General features: G+C 42.0%; 1 protein-coding gene across 1 annotated transcript in view; it reads left to right on the forward strand.

The window, feature by feature from the left end:
- Positions 1 to 19,811, forward strand: part of LOC126176685 (dopamine receptor 1) — a 1,014,936-nt gene that overhangs the window by 314,557 nt on the left and 680,568 nt on the right. The gene's annotated exons all lie outside the window — the stretch shown is intronic.

The following is a 19,811-nucleotide window of genomic DNA, read 5'->3' on the forward strand; positions in this document are numbered from 1 at the left end:
TGTCGTCTGGTATCTCACTGAAAGTACTTTAAATCCAGAATGTATTTTCAAGTAAACCAAAATGTTGCGTTAAAATCTCATTAGCAGTACTTGTAAATGTCCTAAGTGTGTAAGCCAGATAGTCGTTACGTAATCGTGGAACTAACAAGCAAGATTGTACACACACAGTAACACTGTGTCCTCTGTTCACTATCACAATGCAGTGGTAATTACTGTCTAAATATGTGCCCTAGATTCTAGACTGGATAGTTAACTTCAAAACATAGTTGCATGATAACAGTTTGTAAGTGTGACAATGCATACTAGAAATGTGAAGCGAAACGTTTTATGGCAAAGACAAAGTTAAAAAGCAGATTATCCTTTCAATAAACGGTTTCACATGTGAAATTTGGTGCAATCTTTTACCCTTTCAACTTGAACACAATTAACATGCGCTATACGTCGGTAAAGAATACTGGAATTTTTCTCAAGGTTAGCGTCTATGTTATTTTTCCCTGAGCCAGCGGGCGCACGTGGCTGCCTGCGGTGCGAGTCATTGTCTGTTTCTTTGTTGGCGAGTGTCGTTACTGGGATTAGGAGACCTAACTTCTACAAATTCACTTTGTCGAGAGGGCCCTGCTCTGTTTTTATCCCGCCAGTTCTGATGCAATTCAGGTCTGTCGTTACGATCATATCGTCTGTCGTCATGTCGGTAGATTCCATAGTTACTTTCTTGTCGGTCACATGGTGGAGAATTTCTCCAGGAATCGTAACTGCGTGCTGAACTGTTGCGTCTGAAGTTATTCTGTCTCCCTTGATAATAATTGTTTTTGTTCCCATATTGTCTGTTTCTATGGTAATCTCTGTCATATTCATTACTACAGAAATGCGATCTTTCTCTGTAACTAGTATTACTCTGCCAGTGGTTGTCATATGGATGGTGTCTGTTTTGGTCACGATTTGTGTTGAGAGAATAGTCTTTTCGTGTCCAGTTATTGTTTCTGTCGTCACGGAATTGTGACAGATGTGACCTGTAGTGATTGTTTTCCTGTTTTCGCATCCCGCGACTGTCTGTGTCTATTTCTAATTCTTGTAAGAGTCCCTGAAAAGCATCAATGTCGTCTTTGCAACGCCCTGCCAAAATAATAAGTCGTAAATGTTCAGGCAATTTCATTAAACTAATGCGGATGAGTTCTGAAGGGCTGTATGGGTTTGAAAGATATTGATTCTTGTGCAACATGTCTTCAAAATATTTCACAAGACTGGAAAATTCAGATTGTTCGAAAGGTTTCATCATTATGATGCCATGTTCTACTTGGTCTTGTGTGGCTTGAGACCAATATGCTGAGAGGAAGGCATGGTAAAATTCTCCTTCACTGTGGCAATCGTGAATGACAGATCGCATTCTTACAGCTGGTTCATTCTCTAAGTAGCCACACATAAATTCTAATCTGTGTTCTAATGACCAGTTGGGAGGAAAACAATGAGAGAATTGATGGAGCCACGCTTGTGGATGAATGTCGTTGGCAGAATTCTTAAACGTTTTGAATTTACGTGTAGTAATGAACAGCTTATAGTCAAAATCATGATGTCGGCGAGTCGCATGTCGGTCATTGTTACGTCGTTTCGGCGGTTCCATCTCAAAATTCGGTGTACCTTGCCAATTTCCTTCATAATTTCCGAAGTTCCCTGTGTTATTATTTTGTGGCTGTTCCGTATTTCTATGTCCCTCTTCCTGTATTGGAGCGCGAGTGTCCTCTGAAATACGTAATTCTTGTATTACCTGTGTCAGCTGATCTTGTACTTCGCGGATTTCTCTTTGGTGTTGCGTATTAATTTGATTCAGATTTTGTTTCAGTTTCCTAATTTGTTCGCACTCTTCTGTGTCATTAAAGACTACTGGTTTTGTGTCATTCAGATTTTCATCTACCTTCGTAGATAAATTATTTTGCTGATCCGAAAGTTCAACTACTTTCTCTGATAATGAACTAATTTCGTCCATGTGTCTTTCTACTGTGTCCTTTAAGTTTTCCTGAGTTTTTGCAAGTTGCGTAACCATATCGGTAGATGCAACTGAGTCCAATTTAGCTTGCAAGGTCTCATGATTTTCATGAACAATAGTCTGCAGTTCTTTTATGGCTGCTTCGTGATTCTGTAATGCATTTTCATGACGCGCAAAAAAAGGTTGGAAATGCTCACAAATTTTTGTTTTTACGTCATTACAGACTTTTTGACATTTCGATTCGATGTTATGTAACTCAGTAGTTAAATCTTCACGTGTTTTTTCAAGTGTGGTGTCAAACTTTTGAAGATTTTGCTCCACTGTGTCTAACTTTTGAAGATTTTGTTCCATTGTGTCTAACTGTTGCTGTGTTTGTCTCTGGTGTTGTTCCATTGTGTCTAACTTTTGAAGATTTTGTTCCATTGTGTCTAACTTTTGAAGCTTTTGCTGTGTTTGTCGCTGACTTTGTTCCATTTGTTGCATTAGCTGTAATAACAATGCATTAGTGTCTGGAATCTGTTCCTCTACGCTTTTCGGCAGTGCGGTTGCACCGGCAACATTCACATTTTGACAAGCAGAAAATGTGTCTTGACTTATTTGAGAAAACGGTGAGGACGCAAAACCTGAATCTACAGTATTTGCAATATTGTGTTCTGTCATTTCGGATTCCTGAGGCGAGCTGTTGCCGACCGATCGATCGATAATGCTTCCCTGTTCACTAATTGTATTACCGTCCGCAGCTCGTGGTCGTGCGGTAGCGTTCTCGCTTCCCGTGCCCGGGTTCCCGGGTTCGATTCCCGGCGGGGTCAGGGATTTTCTCTGCCTCGTGATGACTGGGTGTTGTGTGATGTCCTTAGGTTAGTTAGGTTTAAGTAGTTCTAAGTTCTAGGGGACTGATGACCATAGACGTTTAGTCCCATAGTGCTCAGAGCCACTTGAACCATTTTATTACTGCCTATGCCATTGTTTGCCACCCGCTCCATTTCCCTATGCACAACTACCAAATAACTATGTTGAACCTTAGTTAATTCATTACACAGTGGCGCTAACACACTGCTTTCGTCTTCACTGTCATTTCTCAGTTTACTTTGGAGCCTAGTATTACGTTTTTCACACGCCATTATTGTCACAATATTTCACCACACAACACAGAAAAACACAATTTGAAGAGCAAAAATAGTGGAACACATTAACATAGCACTGAAAATAATATCTAGTTAATTGCAACCGCAGCTGCGAAATACTTGGTGCAAATCTACAGGCATGCCACAAGTGTTTTACTGTACAACAATGAAAAACTGCAACTACAAAGGAAATTCTCTCTACAATTATGCGCTACCAATAAACAAAATCTACACTAATTACACAAACTACAAGAAAAAATCAGAAGATTCCAGTGAGGTATCCTGGCAGGGTCGCCATATGAAATGTCCCCTTTGAACATTTATACATGACTGTGCTTAAACTGACACACAATATTTTTAGCGCAACGCAATCTGTCTTTCAATAATCCCTACAAAACAATGGCCCTGACTAACATTAACCTATACCTTTCACAAATCACTTACCTCACAAAAATCTTCGTTACTCGAGCTACTGCAATACAGCGAGTGCCACTACTGCCAGCTAAATAAAAGATTCAAACTACGGAAGGCACTAACTACTGATAGGCATAGTTAGCAACTGAAAGATGTTAATAGAGAACAGACAATGTATTTACCTTAATAGTCATAATATATATAGCAGTTCATGACATCCAGTCTAACAAATTTCAAAACTCCGCCATCTCTCTCCCCACATCCACCACTGCTGGCGGCTCACCTCCAACTGCGCAACGCTACGCACTGTTAACATCCAGTTGCCCAACACTACAATGGCAGACAACAATGCTAACTAGCCACAGACCGCACATAGCACAGCCAGTGATTTTCATACAGAGTGCTACGTGGCGTTACCTATATAAAATCCTAAACAGCCTACTTACATAGCCTACTTACACAGTATGAATGATATCTGTGCTTTCATACCTGACAAACTACCCTTTGAATACGGGTAATTGGTTCTTTTTCAATGTTCAGCGTTTCTGGTGGGTCTTTATTAATAATATTATCATAATGATACGACTTGATACGGAAATAATATATGAACTACTATACGGTGATAATGGTTATTACCCAAATCATGGCTATTCTGTGATTATCTTTTTTTTTTTAACAGACTGTGATTCACTGTTGTACATTGAGGTAACAAAAGTCATGGAATAGCAATATGCACATACACAGATGGCGATAATGATGCGTACGCAAGGTATAAGAGGACAGTGCATTGGTAGAGTTGTCATTCGTCCTCAGCTGATTCACGGGAAAAGGTTCGCAATGTGATTGTGGCCGCACCACAAGAATTGACAGACTTCGAACGCGGAAGGGTCATTGAAGCTAGACACAAGGGAATTTCCATTTTGGAAATTCTGTATCCTGAGATCCACAGTGTCAAGAGTGTGCAATGAATACGCAGTGGCCTACGGTCTTTACTTAAGGACCAAGAGCAGCGGCGTTTGCTTAAGGTTGTCAGTGCTAACAGACAAGCAACACGTATCCTACAATGTAAGCTTTCACGGCCGGTATTGTCTTCACTTAAAACTTCCGGGCTGATAGGCCGTGGTCGAAGTATAAAACTCTCTCCTGACGTTTCGTCTCCGACTGCGGGAGACATCCTCGGAGGTAAAGCGGCGAACTGCGAAGAGAACACGAGGAAGCGCTGATTATAGAGGCAGTACAGAGAGCGCCACTGTCGATCACGTGGCGTCGGCTATGAGATTGTCTCTGGTAATGCTAACATTCTCGATTGAAAGTAATCGATCGTCACACTTGCGGTGCAACGTTGACATCCAAATTTTATCCAGTTAACACCTTCGTCTTTCCTGTTAAAATTATTACGATGTTTATCGATCTCGATAGCCTCTCTATACAAGCGTGCATAATAATGCGAGGTTTTTGATATGACGCTCGTCTCGCTGAATTTTATTTCATGATCACCTTCCTGGTAAACATGTTCCGCTACGGCCGATTTATCCGTGTGTCCCAGGCGGCAATTCCTCTTATGTTCGACAAGACGGGTTTTCACACTTCTCTTTGTGGTACCAATGTAAACGTGTCTACAACTACAAGGAATTTTATATACCCCCGGTGTAGCCAAAGGGTGTCGTGCATCTTTTGCCGACCTTAAATTTTTTTTTATTTTCCTGGTGGATCTGAAAATAGTTTCCACCCCATACTTCCCTAAAACTTTCCCAATGCGATCTGTGACCTTACTAATGAACGGAAGAAAAACTTTGCCCTTGGACGACTGTTGTTCGTCGTTACTCCTGATTCTCTGCCTAGAGCGCAGTGCTCGATCTATATCCTTACTAGAATAATCATTCTTCACGGAAGTTGACCGCAGATGTTCAGTCTCATCTTTTAAAGAAATTGTTTCACAGAGTTTGTACGCCCTGTCTACCAAAGTTTTCATTACACCTCTTTTTTGTCTAGGGTGGTGGTTTGAATCTTTGTGTAGATAACGATCAGTATGTGTGGGCTTTCTACGCACCTTCTGGCCCAACGTTCCGTCCCGTCTTTTAATCACCTACACATCCAGGAAGTTCAATTGCCCTTTCCTTCCGTCTCCATAGTGAATTGGATTTTCAGATTAATGGTGTTTAAATGTGTCAGAAAGGCATCCAACTCCTCTGCTCCTTGTGTCCATACTACGAACGTGTCATCGACATAGCGATACCATCTGGCTGGTCTCTTACTGGCAGTCTGCAACGCCCGTTGTTCAAAAGTCTCCATAAATAAGTTAGCCACAGCAGGACTGAGAGGACTGCCCATAGCCACCCAGTCAATCTGTTCATAATAGTTATTATTGTATTGAAAGTAGGTTGTGGTGAGGTAGTGTCGGAATAATGCCACAATATCGGTAGGAAAATTATCCGCTATGCATAAGGTAGCTTCGTTTACCGGAATAATGGTAAATAACGACACAACGTCAAAACTGACGAGGATATCATCCGGGCCCACGCTCGTTACCTTTAACTTGTCAACGAAATGAGCTGAATTTTTAATATGACTGTACGTCCTACCAAGATAAGGCTGCAGCATTGAGGCAAGGTGTCTAGCTAACTCGTGTGTTGGTCCGCCTATAGCGCTGACAATTGGCCTCAACGGAATCCCAGGTTTATGGACTTTGTGTAAGCAATAAAGTCTAGGTGGGTACGCTTCTGTTTTACAAAGCAGCTTCTTATCGTCGGAGCCAAATGAAGATGCTTTCACCAGTCGATTTGTCATTCTTAAAATCTTCATAGTCGGATCTTTCTGGAGTTTTTTGTAATTGAAGGGAACCAAAATATCACTGATTTTTCCATGATAGTCCTCACTGTTCAGTGTCGTGCATCTTTTGCATCTAGCAAGGATATGGATCGAGCACGGCGCTCTAGGCAGAGAATCAGGAGTAACGACGAACAACAGTCGTCCAAGGGCAAAGTTTTTCTTCCGTTCATTAGTAAGGTCACAATCGTATTGGGAAAGTTTTAGGCAAGTATGGGGTGGAAACTATTTTCGGACACACTAGGAAAATAAAAGAATTTTTAAGGTCGGCAAAAGATGCACGACACCCTTTGGCTACACCGGGGGTATATACAATTCCTTGTAGTTGTGGACAGGTTTACATCGGTACCACAAAAAAAAGTGTGAACACCCGTCTTGTCGAACATAAGAGGAATTGCCGCCTGGGTCACACGGATAAATCGGCCGTAGCGGAACATGTTTACCAGGAAGGTGATCATGAAATAAAATTCAGCGAGACGAGCGTCATATCAAAAATCTCGCATTATTATGCACGCTTGTATAGAGAGGCTATCGAGATTGATAAACATCGTAATAATTTTAAGACGAAGGTGTTAAACTGGATAAAATTTGGATGTCAGCGTTGCACCGCAAGCGTGACGATCGATTACTTTCAATCGAGAATGTTGGCAATACCAGAGACAATCTCATAGCCGACGCCACGTGATCGACAGTGGTGCCCTCTGTACTGCCTATATAATCAACGCTTCCTCGAGTTCTCTTCGCAGTTCGCCGCTTTACCTCCGAGGATGTCTCCCGCAGTCAAAGACGAAACGTCAGGATAGAGTTTTATACTTCGACCACGGCCTATCAGCACGGAAGTTTTAAGTCAACACGTACCCTTAGGACAGTGTGGAGAAATTTGGAGTTAATGGGCTCTGGCAGCAGACGACCGACGCAAGTGCCTTTGCTACCAGCACGGCATCACCTGGAGCGCCCCTGTTAGGCCTGTGACTGTATCGGTTAGACCCTAGGCGACTGGAAAACAGTGACTTGGTCAGATCACATCCTGCACCGGGAAAGCGTTCGCAGAGGCCGCATGGCTCAGTATTTCTGCAGGGGAGTTCCATCGACTTTTGAGTCCATGCAACGTCGAGTTGCTGCGCTACGCCGGGAAGAAGGTGACCAGACACGATGTTAGGTGGTATGCCATGATTTTTGTTACCCCATTGTATAACATTAAACTCCAGACATAACTTTCAGCTAATATTTTCCTCAGATCCACTGCAGTTCTTCTAGATGTTAGCAACAGCTTCACTTTTTCAAATGTTATCTTTTCCATAGATATCATCTTCTTTTCTTTATCTGTACTCCTTTTCACAGTACCCACGTTCTTGGCAAATTCAAACACGTCTCTCGATTCCTCAGTACTTCAGTGTCCCACTTCCTGCCCCACTATGTCTTCTCGATGATTCCGTTCCTCTTTATCATTTCTTAATTGTGATCTGAGTCTATATCTGTTCTTGGGTAAGCCTCACAATCCAGTAATTGATTCTCTAATCACGGGCTGACCAAGCTGTTTTCTAGCTGGAATCTTCCCTTGTGTCCAGGTTTTTTTCCCAAGCATACTTCTCCTATAGATTTCACATGTTTGCGTGATGGGAGCTACCTGTCGATTTAATGGAAACCAGTTGCTTCTGAAACCATTTTCGTAAAAAGCTTGCTGTCATCTTCTGATCTTCGGACGTAGCTGCGTGATTCATATGTAAGGCCTTTATATTTCCTCGGGTTATAAGATGTCAGTAAGTTCCTGTCAATGCAGGTCATCGTGAAATATTTAGTATTTAGCGATCGTGGCTTCAGAATACATTTCTTTCCATTACATCTCCTCCTCTTGCGATTCTTGAAAAGATTACTCCCTGTACTACCTGAAATTTATTGAAGAACTCACACACCCATTCTCCTCTTTCGTTCCGACTCCCAAGCCCACATTCTCCCTTAACTCTTTCTTTCACCGCTTCCCCTACAACCGCATTCCAATTCCCTATGACTTTAACTCCCTTTACTAACTGAATTACCGGTTCTGCATCCTCATGCTTTCACTGTCCTTTCTTCGTATGCTTGCGACGCTGGCATGCATACTGAACCATCGTTTTCGGCGTTGGTTTGCTGTCGATTCTGATGGCGCAATCCTATCCCTGAAACTAATGGCTCTAAGCACTAATGGGACTTAACATCTGAGGTCATCAGTCCCCCCTGAAACTAATGTGAACTAATGACCCTTGACTGCCCTAATGTCCTATTCATAACGAATCGTAACCCGTTACATCATTTTCGGTGGGTATTGATACTACCCCAATGTCACTGACCCCCAATATACGAGTACGTAGATCGAACCTTTACAATTTCCTATTAAGATATTCTTGCTTTCCTACGAGGTTGAAACTTCTGACAATCCACGCCATTACTTGTATAGCGTTATCTTTTCGTTGGTTATTCTTATGGTCACCACCCCTTGGAAGTCCCCTCCCGTAGATTCGAATGGGGGACTAATGTGTAATCTTCTGGGAATGAACACTTTTCCAATAAATGCCACATGTCCTGCGGAAATATTTTATATGTCTTTCATGCAGTGGTTTCCATTGCCTTCTGCATCCTTTGAAACGTCCCCTTAGAACAATTGTACACGACTGTGCTTAAACTGACACACAATATTTTTTTAGCGCAACGCAATCTGACTTTCAGAAATCCCTACAAAGTAATGGCCCTGACTAACATTAACCTATACCTTTCACAAATCACTTACCTCACAAAAATCTTGATTACTCGAACTACTGCAATACAGCGAGCGCCACTACTGCCAGCTAAATAAAAGATTCAAACTACGGAAGGCACTAACTACTAATAGGCATAGTTAGCAAGTGAAAGATTTTAATAGAGAACAAACAATGTATTTACCTTAATAGTGTTGAAAAATCATAATATACATAGCAGTTCATAATATCCAGTATTACAAATTTCAAAACTCCGCCATCTCTCTCCCCACATCCACCACTGCTGGCGGCTCACCTCCAACTACGCAACGCTACGCGCTGTTCACATCCAGCTGCCGCTGCCCAACAGTACAATGGCAGACAACAATGCAAACTAGCCACAGATTGCACACAGCACAGCCAGTGATTTTCATACAGAGAGCGCTACGCGGCGTTACCAATAAGAAAATATAAACAGCCTACTTTTGATCTTTACTGATGGTCACACCTTTTACTGGCGGTTTCCCGCTCCAAGGACAAGAGAATGCCCAGAACCTCTGTCCCCTCCTGCGCCCTCTTTGACAACGCTGTTAGCATAACAAGTCTGACTTCTAATGCCGAATATCTTCGGCAGCTGCTGCTGATGAATTTTATTGACAATTTAAGCAGCGGCTTGGTTCGAACCATGGATACAGGACGTTTTGATCACTAGTCAAAGGATACCACTCCTACACCATCACTACACCTATCGCTAAACCTAATGTTATAGCTTATCATAGACCACACTCAGTCCTATCAAAACAGTTATTGAAGACAAGGCACATGAATAAGTCTCCAGTTTTAGATATTGTGGGTAAGATATCGATTTACTTAACGTTAATGATGCACGTATGCTAAACAATAAATAAAACCTTAAGGAACAAGATGAGGATAGACACAAATTTAAAGTATTACGAAACAATGGTTGTGCGTTTCTTGCTTCCTGACAGTGAATCTTGGACCGTAAAGAAGAAAGTACCAAAGCAGCATATAGTCGGCTAAAATTCAATTTTTATTATGCGTCAAAATTTGCTCAAGAATGGATCTCATAATCAGTGAAATTAGAAATATATTTTTAAACGACAAAGTGGATGAGTATGGTTAGAAATTTAGGCAACATCGTAAATGTGTGGGAGAAGACAGAATGTTCGTCGTTGCAAACAAGTGCAAGTACATAGAGAGATGATGAAGACCTAGAAAATGTTAAGTCGGAACAGGCATATTGCCTAAATCCTGACGTGAAGAATAAAAAGTAGAATATGGATGAGAAGAAGACATATTGATTTTAGGTGTTGAAAAAAATTGCGTTAGAGTAATTTGACAAGTTCAAAATATGCCGTGTTTCCTGCCAGGATCCTGGCTACTATTTTATTTCCAAATGTCGCTGACCAAATTTGAAGGAAAAAGATGAATATTCAAGCCAGATCTGTACTGTTCCCAATGAGCAATACAGACAAACTGGAAAAGAAATGGTGCAGATTACACTTTATAGGGAAAACGTCAGTGTAAACAACATTTTGAAGACAAGGGGTTCCTGTGTGGTTTTCTATGCCCCTCGGACAATAGGTAGTTACTTGTTCAATCAAAAGACGAACAACCAGCTATCGCAAAACGTGGGGTTTATTAGAACATGTGCAGGGAGTGTCAATCTTTCTACATTGGATATCGTAGAAGCTGGAGACTCAAAAAGCCTGTTTCAGACTTTGCGGAACACTGCCTTAACAAAAACCACAAATACGTGATAGATGTAGAAGTCTTACACATAGAGAAAGAGGGGGCAAAACTCAGTCAGTCTGATATTCTAGAAATTAAAAAATAGATGTGTATACCCGCATATCTATTAGTAAATGTGCAAACCCAATTCAATAATTTACCTCTTTCGGATGTTACCACAGCTCCTAGATAGAACTAAAACTCAATACTAGAGTTGACAAAAACTTCTAGCAGATGCATAACTTTATTCCTACGTATGTAGTCACGTTGTTTAATTGCTGAATAGTACAATTCCATTGTAATTTGTCAAAAATTGGTCATTGAAGTAATTTACATTAAGGCAACCATCGATACATTAAGAAGTTGAGATGTTTATATTTGCTTTATCACCAAGTCTACCTTTGCTTTTATCACCTTTAAAAATCAGTAACTTACTGGAAAATGGGCTTATAAGGCGAAATCTAGGTTGTGCAGCAACCGTAATAAAATTTGTGAAACAAGGCAAAAAATACTGTTTGTTTAGTTAAAGCTATTTACTCTCTGACTTAAGAACTTCGTCGTACACATGAAAATGCGTTTATTGTTTCATTCATCTGACATAAAATGATGCTTGCGCGATTTCATGATTCCGGCTTTAACAACGACGTGTAATATCAAATAAATAGAATTTTGATGTCACCGTGCGTTTTCGCCAATCACACTTTACAGACTATCAGCAGAGACAAAGAAAGAATTCCAGACAGGCTGAAAGATAAAAGCCCCTCATGATTAGAAAATGAACAATCAAACGGTAATCTATAGTGATTCCGGATAAACTTTTTCATTATTCTTCTTTAAGTACTGTCCTTTTCATAATTAAACACGTTTGCATCAGCAACTTCGCATTGTTACCCGCACTTAAATTTTCTCCGTAACGCAGTGTCACTGCTAGTGTGGATGGAACAGTGTGTGTGCTGTATGAGCAAGTATTTTCACCAATATGGTAAAGTTGAGAAGTCATAGGAAACATAGCTTTTTCTAAGAGAAGTAAGAGTTCCATATTTGTCAACAACAGTCACCCACTTCCACTCACCACATATATTAAAAAATGGTTCAAATGGCTCTGAGCACTATGGGACTTAACTTCTGAGGTCATCAGTCCCCTAGAACTTAGAACTACTTATACCTAACTAACCTAAGGACATCACACACATCCATGTCCGACTTAGGATTCGAACCTGTGACCGTAGCGGTCGCGCGGTTAAAGATTGTAGCGCCTAGAACCCCTTGGCCACCGGCCGGCAGTTATATATTACTTAGCTTTACCTAAGAGTATTTATTGCTTCATATTTCGCGGATCACTGCCCACCACACACACCCACTGCCACGTACCGCGACCAAAGTACGTTACTAACAGGGTAGGTAATTGCACATTAATATCCTTAATGAGATACAGGTCTGCACTCGTCTCATATCTGTAATGGTTCTCATGCCATTTACCAGGCCTTACAATGTGACCCAGGGAACGCCAGGTTTCTCAGCTAGTATTCTATAGTATTCGTAAATGTAAATGTAAGTGCGCTCATTCTAAGGAGTGAGTTTGTTCTATTGGCTTTATCTACCGGGTGATCAAAAAGTCAGTATAAATTTGAAAACTGAATACTGTAGATAGAGAGTTACAAATTGACACCCATGGTTGGAATGACATGGGGTTTTATTGGAAAGAAAAAAATACAAAAGTTCAAAAAGTGTTAGACAGATGGTGCTTGATCTGATCAGAATAGCAATAATTAGCATAACGAAGTAAGACAAAGTAAATATGATGTTCTTTACAGGAAATGCTCAATATGTCCACCATCATTCCTCAACAATAGCTGTAGTCGAGGAATAATGTTGTGAACAGCACTGTAAAGCATGTCCGTAGTTCTGGTGAGGCATTGGCGTCGGATGTTGTCTTTCAGCATCCCTACAGACGTCGGTCGATCACGATACACTTGCGACTTCAGGTAACCCCAAAGCCAATAATCGCACGGACTGAGTCTGGAGACCTGGGAGGCCAAGCATGACAAAAGTGGCGGCTGAGCACACGATCATCACCAAACGACGCGCACAAGAGATCTTTCACGCGTCTAGCAATATGGGGTGTTCTTTTTTATTCCAATAAAACCCCTGTCATTCCAAGCATTTGTGTCAATTTTTACGTCTCTTTCTACATTATTCCGTGCTTTATTAAGTTTTCAAATTTATACTGACTTGTTGATCACCCGGTACTAGACAGCTTACTTGCAGCAAATTAATTTGCTCTTTGTTGTTAAGTTTTGTTTTTCAGATGTTGTAAAGATTCTGATACTGAATAGGAACAGTGATCAAGTACGAATTATTAGAATTTTACTAAAAAGTGAGAATGATAAAATAATTTTTATGTTATGTGGAGACCTAGTGTAAATTTGTATCGCACTATTTGTAATGTAACTGTACTTACTTTTTTGGCTTATAACATATTCATGGATTTTGCAGTTTTTGTTTATGTGTGCGACAGAGAGACCAACATGACAAGTATATAAACAAGGGAGGAAATGCGTGTCTTAATAGAGCTAGTGAAAGAATTTTGCGCCCATCTATTTCGTACACTGCTTGATTTACGAGCCAGATACTGTTGTCAACTGCTACTGGAGCGCGCTGCGATCAAGTGTACCACACGTACCGCATGCACAATAATTATTTTTTTTATTTATTTCTTTATTTTGGCTTTGTGCTACAAGGACCATAAAGCCGACAAAGGTTATACCGAGAGAAAGAAACATAACAGCAAAAAAGGAGAATACAAACACTCTACCGTCTGCACGAGTCGCATCGCTTCTGCGTGTTCAGCAGCCAGTTGAGCTCGGCAGGCTCAACGTTGACGCTGAAAGCGCGGTCCATCTGCCGACAGAAGAGATTCCCCAAGAAAGTGCGATAATTTGGTCGCCCTGCGCCCTCTGGTAAGATGCCTATGTAAGCGATACGGCCGCTACGGCCGTTACAAGCTGTGTCGAGGAGAGCGCGACGGCTCGGCGCAGCAGCATGCGCTCGGAGTTAATGGCGGGGAGGCGCGATATCGGGTGGAACGGCGCACGGCGTGTCGATTGGGCCGTAACCTAAATCTGAGCTGGGGGTGAGTCCTGTTTACCCGTGGCACGCGTTAAAGCCACGTCTGCCCTGCTGCCGTGGCTCGGCCGGCTGCTGAAAGAAGGCTCAGACAAAGGCAGCAGTATAGCTGACTCACAACGTCTTCAGCTCGACCACCTAACACTACCACCGTCAACATTTCCCAGTCGAGAGGTGCAACTGATTAGCTGGCTTCAAAGAACTGATACACACACACACACACGCACACACACACACACACACACACACACACACACACAGTGATTCTAACGATGATGAAAAATTCTTTTCATAACACTTATACGTTTTATAACTATAGCGATCACTGTTTTCGCTACGTAACTACGAGGGCTTTTCAGAAAGTAAGCTCCGATTGATCGCGAAATGGGAACCACAGTGAAAATTAGAAATGTTTTATTTTTAACAGTTAGCTACACCATCCAGCTACTTCTCTACGTAGTTGCCGTTCTGACTAAGACATTTGTCGTAGCGTTGTACCAACTTTCCAATACCCTCATCATAAAAGACAGCCGCCAGTGCTTTCCGCCAATTCTCTACGCTGGCCTACAGCTCGTTTTCTGTGCCAAAATGTTGTATTCATAGCCAGCGGTTCATGTGAGCAGAAATGAAACGCAGGGGGAGTCAGTTACGGGCTGTATTGTGGGTAGTCAAACATTTCCAATTGAAAACGATGCAGGAGCATCTTCATTGCCCCTTCAGAATGCGGCTGAGAATATTGCCTTGTAGAAGAAACTGCACGACAATTATGTAATGTTGGCTGTATAGCTTCAGGCGAAATTTCTCACCAGGTCCTCGTACTTGGCGGGAGACACTATTCTCTAGCCATCTTTACGCGATCACTGTGAGCTCAGAAATGAGAGGAGTGACGTGATGCTATCTAGGGTCATACTAGAGACACTGCCCAACACATCTGTGCAAAGCTTTATCGGATTATCATAGTCGTTTCCATTTCGCGATCAATCGGAGCTTACTTTCTGAACAGCCCTCGTAATAGCAGAGAAAATGTGAGTATCAACGGTTCGTTGCAGTGTTCTAGTGTAAAATATTCACAACGTTATCGTTATTACATTCTACGAGCGTTATCTGCTCCTTTAAAATCGCGTCTTCCACGATCTCCCATAACCGTTCGTCTTCCCATACCAGTTACGCTCAAACTGATGGAACTTAAAATTTAAAGATTAAAAACCGTCTTGATCGCAACTTTTTATTTTTATTGGAGTGACCGGTTTCGATTCTATTTAAGAACCATCATCAGACTCCAGAACGGTGGGTGGACTCCGTGGTGCAAGTTGCGCCGACCCTCGACACTGAAATAACTGCAGTGTCTGAAGATGGTTCTTAAATAGAATCGAAACCAGTCACTCCAATAAAAATAAAAAGTTGCGGTCAAGACTGTTCTTAATCTTTAAATTTTAATTTTAGAGTTCGCTGATAATGGTTTCAAAAATTTGATGGAACTTAGCTGCAACATAACGATGATCGTCTGTCACGCAACGATCGCTGCATGTTGTGAAATGTTTGAGATCGAATACTTCTCTGTACTCTGTTGGCACTACACAGGACGTCAGGTAACGTTCTCAGGCATTCACTGAAGGCAAAACTTCAATCGGACTGCCAAACGACGTGATTCGTCAATCCGGATAACTCGTTCACTGTTCAGTGGCGTCACCCTAAGCATGGCCTAGCACTGGCTGTAGAAATGAGTCACTTACGAGGATCTGCTCGATCATTCATTTTAACTCACTACACAGCCATTTTCAAGGTGAACAGCAGGAAGCAGACTGGAACTGACGACTGATTTCTTTTTGCTGATTTCATGAGACTTGGAACAACTGGTCCCCGTCCGTCAGTAAGTAACATATCTGAGCTTCATTATCCGATTTTATGTGAAGTTAACTTGTAAACGTTTTCATGTCAAACGAAGTAAAACATATCGATATGCTGTAAGAGAAAAGCACAATGTCCCAAACTCTGAGCTCCAACGTACGTCCAGAAAACCGCCTGTATCAGGATGCTGTAATCTCACAGGGCTATGTGTATCATGTACTTGGCAGACCTACCTCTGTGGTTCTGAAATTTTAAGTCCAAACGCACCACCGGCACTTGTCACACTTCCCTGATTTACCCACCGGACTGCTGACTGCACGTTCTACAACAGCATGTGAGTTCTGAGTACGAGTGTACTACGAAAATAATACTGTGGTGAAGTGGTTAACTTCGAAAATCACCCACAAACATATCTGGTAGAATAAGGATACACTACCTAGCCTCAGTGCCCTCCAATTTTTCTATGTTTGCATCCGTTTCGGAAATGGCATAAAGCTGAGCTGCTCCGGTCAGAATTCAAAGTGCATTCGGAAACGCAGTTTTTATCTCTCGGCCTGAAACTACCGATATGCAGAGCAAGCTACTTGCACCGGAAGGCACAATAATAATCTCCCACCATTGTACTCTGCTTCGCACTTTGGAAACAAACGCAAAATCTTCCCCTGTCGCAACAAACTGGTCATCAGCGATGATAATTTCACAACACTGACACAGTGCACAGCGCAACAGTGAAGATAACCAACTTACTTACTTCCATTGTAACGATGGCGTCGCAAGTGGCAAAAACTTTGCGCAGTGCCTGACATAGTGTAAGCCTGTGAGTGTGTCACAAAGCCATAACTGCTTGCCATCACCAAACCAATTCACTTCCTGCGCGACTTTACTTTAGATAACTCTTTTTACGTAATACGAACAAAGAAAAAACGTATTTTGCAGTAATTGCAGAGCCATCTTTCCATATGTCTGCGCGCTCCAGGCTCCAGCCGTATTCTCCTGGAACAATGGCGCATCCTCGTTCCTTCTTCCTCACGAGGGAAAACTAACATCATGCTACCAACTGTAATAATTGTGAACGATTTTGATACTAGAATACCTTCCGTCGATACCTCCAAGTCAGACCCCTAGATAGTGATACCTGCCAGAGTTTTAGCTCTCTCCTAACCATTACAAACCGTAACACTATCAGATGCTACTTTGTCTCTGATTTATTATGTTGCTCTGGACTCGTCCACGGGTTTGGGAAGAAGGGGTGTTCGCTGTTGCAAACTGCGCAGTATTTTCTCTTTAGGACACATTTCGTATCCATTCTCCAGTCTTCGAAACTTCCAGAAGCCTTGGCTTCGCCCTGACGACTTCGGTTTTTCGATCAACGCCACCCCATGATGCCGTGGCTCTTGCGTAGCCCGTTCGCTTCTGTCGCTCGTAAATTAAGATCGATCAGCTAAGTTATAATGTAAATAGCTCGTGAGCCGCTACTCGGATCAAGTTGCGTGTTTCATCACCGTTATTCTAGTAAAATATGCAACTAGATATCCTATTACTTGATCGTGCCTCATTTTAATTTACCCAATCATGAACGAATAGCACAATGAACATGGACAGTGGACACCCATACCACTGCTACATTTCAAGTACATGAGATGTACTTTATCTTGGTTTATCTGCAGTTATTCCTCTGCAGTTTTACTTCACGAGCTCTTCATGAACAGTGGAAATGGGCAGCTTTAGAAGGACTATGTTTGACGCATGGGAAAGGGTCACTGCAGATAAATCTGTACTGGCAGACGCTTGGAGGTCGATGCCAACTACTCTGCGAAAGTGTACTCCAAAAATTCGAAGCAGTACTCTAGGAAATTACTACAGAGTCTTATACATCACGCATAGACTAGGTCAGAGTAATTACAGGGTGCTGTAATGAACTGAAAATCATGGAAGCTACTATGCCGTTCCTCTATGTATGGCCCAAAAAAGTTGGAAGTTGTAAATTTAACCAAGAAGAGACTCCACGTTGGAAGCCGAACTGTAGCAAATTGAAATTTGGCAAACAAAGTCAACTGAAAACAAATGATTAAAAAGTTGAAACATGCAAACATTAATACACGCATAAATCTCAGGGCCGATTCGACTGCCGGCCGGAGTGGCCGTGAGGTTCTAGGCGCTACGGTCTGGAGCCGAGCGACCGCGACGTTCGCAGGTTCGAATCCTGCCACGGGCATGGATGTGTGTGATGTCCTTAGGTAAGTTAGGTTTAATTAGTTCTAAGTTCTAGGCGACTGATGACCTCAGACGTTAAGTGGCATAGTGCTCAGAGCCATTTGAACCATTTTTTTTGAGCCGATTCGACTGGGCAAGGACATGACTATGTTACTGGGCAAGCGAAGGAGGTATTCATTATGTCATATCACCACGGAGCGGAATAAGTCTTACATGTGCAGCACATCCGTGGTTGGCGCAATGTTTCGATTCGGGCTGATAGCCAGCAGCTTTCACCTGGGGCGTTTCGGCAGCGCCCCAGGCTCCTTCCCTTGCTCCTTCATCCGCACCGGCTGACCGCCGATAGCTAGCGTGTCGCGGCCAACATGGCGTTCCTGCGTTTACCATCCCGGCGGCTATTGTCCGCGGTAATTGTCTCACAGAGGCGATGTTAGCATAATATCTGGAGGCTGAGGTCAGACCAAGTATTACATTCGGATATTTAAGGACCCAAGTGACGGACCCTGAGGTTTCGTCCATTCGATATGGAACGAAGATGTCACAAACTGTCGAGAACATTCGAATGAAAGCAAAGTCTGAAGACAGAGTCAATAATGGGCTGGCGTGCAACAAGAATGAATACATACTCTCTCTTCTGATTTTTGTGACTTCGTTGCGCGAACACACTGATCACTCAGCATCGCCTCTACACTGTCTGCCACTGTCTGCCTGCCCATCCACTTCCAGACTGACTCTCCACTACTTGACTGTCCAGTTGCTGACTACTTGTCTGAATGAATACTTCAGGTGCTCCTTCTTACTTTTGTTACTTATCTCCGGCTCTGTCCATGGCACAGATGCTATTAAACAGTTATTCCATCTGCACCCTGGAACATTAAAATGTGGTGCAGTGAGACCTTCCCTCTGTCACGCACTTCAAAGTGGTTTGGAGAGTATGGGTGTAGATATAGATAAGCAAAGGGGTGCAATATACCACAATTAAACTTTTCAAAATCCTTGTTGACTGTAATGGTAATTATGTCAGAAATATTACATTGCGCTTGAGCTCAGGCCATTTCCTATGGTTTTACGATGAGGAAAGTCGCTGGTATTGATTACTTCCGCTTCCCTTCTTGAAGACGAGCGTCCCTTATGCGTTTTCCAGGACTCCACAGTAGAATATGCTTTTACTTATGACAGAAGTCCATACAGTTAGACATTGCTGTGTTCGCAATATAAGTAATATAATATTTTGTATCTGTGTCTAACATATGATGTAAAAACGTGAAACTTTAAGTGACACTGAGAATCTCTTTTAAGAATGCACCAGTATTTATAGTTTCAGGACATACGAAATGTTTTTCGACTACTTGAGGCGGTACGAAGATTACTTATTATTACAACATCTCAGGAAATATACGTTATAGTGAATAGTTGAGATCTCTTGCAACACATAGTACAAAATTTTTTGTACAAAAGGCTATTAACCTTATTTACTCATTATATCACAGCAAATTTTGCTTACGTTCGTATAAATAGGCTTTCAACAATATATACATAGGCCCAAATGAAGAGGTACAGTTCCATCAATAACTCATTATGGATGTGGCCAGGGCCTAATCGACCGTACACATGCTCTACGAGACTCTTTCACTTCTTTCTGTCGAGTACACAGCTTGTCCATTCGGTGCTGATGTTCATCTTAGTTGTCTCCTGAGGATGTAACCTCGCCACCTAATCCTGTGCCTTCTTTTTTCTTTCGTTCCATCTATTGTTCTTCCAAATGCTATCTCAGGTAGTCTACTTTTCCATCAGTCTTACTACATGGCCCACCCA

The sequence above is a fragment of the Schistocerca cancellata genome, chromosome 3 (assembly GCF_023864275.1).
Source record: "Schistocerca cancellata isolate TAMUIC-IGC-003103 chromosome 3, iqSchCanc2.1, whole genome shotgun sequence".
Taxonomy (NCBI): Eukaryota; Metazoa; Arthropoda; class Insecta; order Orthoptera; family Acrididae; genus Schistocerca; species Schistocerca cancellata.